Source organism: Branchiostoma belcheri, unplaced genomic scaffold (assembly GCF_001625305.1).
Source record: "Branchiostoma belcheri isolate BF01 breed outbred unplaced genomic scaffold, Haploidv18h27 scaffold35, whole genome shotgun sequence".
Taxonomy (NCBI): domain Eukaryota; kingdom Metazoa; phylum Chordata; class Leptocardii; order Amphioxiformes; family Branchiostomatidae; genus Branchiostoma; species Branchiostoma belcheri.
The window spans coordinates 1,958,185-1,961,222 of record NW_017803965.1 but is presented as its reverse complement, the minus strand read 5'-3'; positions in this window follow the sequence as shown (position 1 = coordinate 1,961,222).

Genomic DNA, 3,038 nt, shown 5'->3' with positions numbered 1-3,038 from the left:
ACACCACATGTGCTGTTATCGGGAAATAACAGCACGGGTATCCGGGCCTCTGATTGGTCCGCGCCGTCCGGCTATATGATAATAATGACTCGTTCCCAGGTTTCGACATCAGGGGCCGCTATAGTGGAATATTTCGCTGAAAATCACCCCTTGCACACCCCTCTTCTTTCTCGTAAGTTTATATTGTTCCGAATCTTATAAATTTAATTTTCTTTTGGACAATATACGAGATCTTGATCGTCCTACGACGGAAGTACGAAGAAGTGCAGTACGCAATCATCCCCTATGTGAGACTCCTTTGAAACTCCTTTCCTTTGTTTTTATGCTAGAGTAACATGTAAACAAAACATGGCGGTCCGGTTGTAATTAATGTCAGTACGGCAGAATATCGGTCGTGTTCTGGAGTATTTAGCGGGATTTGAAGACCACCAACCTTCCGTGCACCGAGTTAAGAGAGCAGACAAGCACAAGGCACAACCATAAACCGGGATGAAAACGTATTAACGTTATATATAATCGCGCAGACGACGGGAGATTGGCGTCTGGTTCGGTCAACAAAATCTTATATTGTGAATGCAGTAAACTCAAAGAAACGAATGAATGATTGACCGAACGAAAAAGTGAAACGTGTCTCTTGCCAATGCCTACATTTTCAATCAAGAGAGTTCTGCACTCGACTCGCACACAGTAGACTGCTGTTGCACTTCACAAATCGCCAGAGGTCGCTGCTACACGGTCCATCTGCTGGATACTGTCAATACGTTTCACCGACGTCAGGGCGCTTTGCAGTGAATGGGACGCATATTTCCAACTCTAACCCTAATCATAACTTCAATTCTAACCATAGCGATAACCAAACCAACGTCTAAAAACATGGGACGGTAAAACATAACAGGAAATGTTGCTTTGAGTGACTTACTGTGGTATTTTGTACAAAGGTTCATCACAAAGGCCAGTGTTCTAACTTCAGTTACGTCGTAGTTACGTCAGACACAGGTAAATGTGACCCTGCAGTTTAAAGACAAATCGCCAGAGGCCACTGCTGCACTGTCCACATCGGCCAGGAACGGCCTAGGAACGGCCAAGGAACGGCCTAGGAACGGCCAAGGAACGGCTTAACAACGGCCTAGGAACGGCCTAGGAACGGCCTAGGAACGGCCTAGGAACGGCCTAGGAACGGCCTAGGAACGGCCTAGGAACGGCCAAGGAACGGCTTAGGAACGGCCTAGGAACGGCCTAGGAACGGCCTAGGAACGGCCAAGGAACGGCCTAGGACGTTTTGCAGTCGAGGGAACGACTATTTCATACTCTAACACTAATTAATTCTAACAATAGCGATAATCATAACAACAAAATTTCAGCTAAAAACATGGGACGGCAAACCATAAAAGGAAACCGCAATTTCGGCTGCGTTTTCGGGAATGTTGCTACGGAAGAGACGCGCTACTTTTACTATTCAACATGTCAACAAACACGGCGGCCCGGTTGTGTTTCGTGCGCGACACGGTATTGGTCGTGTTGGCTTCTTAAGATCCGGAAGAAACTACACAATATATAACTTAGCATTTGAGTCACGTTTTATGGACATGTGTAGCGCCACACGGCGTGATCTGCATAAAAATCATACATTTGCATGTTCGTGAGACTTAAATGATCTTAAATGGTACCCTTAAGACATGTTCTGACCGCACAACACAGTATTCATGGACGAACCCCGTACGGGTACAAAGTAGTGCTGCACAATACTAGAGAAAGGTGCAGACATTGTTCTGTGCATGGCATCGAGATGGAACCTGTGGTAAATGTTAGAGGAATACGTCTGTTTTGAGACTGTAAAGTTGAATTATGGTGCGTGTTCAGTCGGCGTAGATTTGCGCTTTGATACTTGTGGTTGTATGGTAAGTTGTGTACTACTACCGTTACGTCATAGTTACGTCAGCCACAGGTAAATGTGACCCTGCAGTTTGGAGACAAATCGCCAGAGGCCACTGCTACACTGTCCATCGGCGAGGTTTCGTCCTGACGTTTCATCGACGTCAGGTTTTGCAGTGAAAGGAACGACTATTTCATACTCTAACACTAATTAATTCTAACAATAGCGATAATCATAACAACAAAATTTCAACTAAAAACATGGGACTGTAAACCATAACAGGAAACCACAATTTCGGCGGCGTTTTCGGGAATGTTGCTACGAAAGACACGCTAGTTTTACTATTCAACATCACCGAACATGTAAACAAACATGGCGGCCCGGTTGTGTTTGGTGAAAGACACGGTAGAATTGGTCGCGTTGTGGAGTATTTAGCGGGATTTGAAGACCATCCACCCTCCGTACACCGAGTTAACAGAGCAGACAAGCATAAGGGACAACCATAAATTGGAGTGAAGACAGATATAATCACGCAGACGAATTGCACAGCGAATTACAACAGTACAGTGGTAGAAAATACGATTTGCATATGAATCACTCCACTGGAGGTCAACTATGCTAGACCATGCAGCAGCGACCTCTAGCGATTTATCACACTTCTCTGCTCCAGGCCTCTTGATCAGAACCAAGGTCAGCACCAGGAACAGGGGCACTCAAAGGGGGCTGATTGCCTTGTGCAGGCTTGGCCGTGAGATATCATCTAAAATGAAGTGATAGCCTGTATCAGTTGACTCAGCCATACAATTCGTAGCAACATTCCCGAAAACGCCGCCGAAATTGCGGTTTCCTGTTATGGTTTGCCGTCCCATGTTTTTAGCTGAAATTCTGTTGTTATAATTATCGCTATTGTTAGAATTAATTAGTGTTAGAATATGAAATAGTCGTTCCCTCGACTGCAAAACGTCCTGACGTCGGGGAAACGTCAGGACGAAACCTGGCCGATGGACAGTGTAGCAGTGGCCTCTGGCGATTTGTCTTCAAACTGCAGGGTCACATTTACCTGTGACTGACGTAACTATGACGTAACTGAAGTTAGAACACTGGCCTTTGTGATGAACCTTTGTACAAAATACTACAGTAAGTCACTCGCAGCAACATTTCCTGT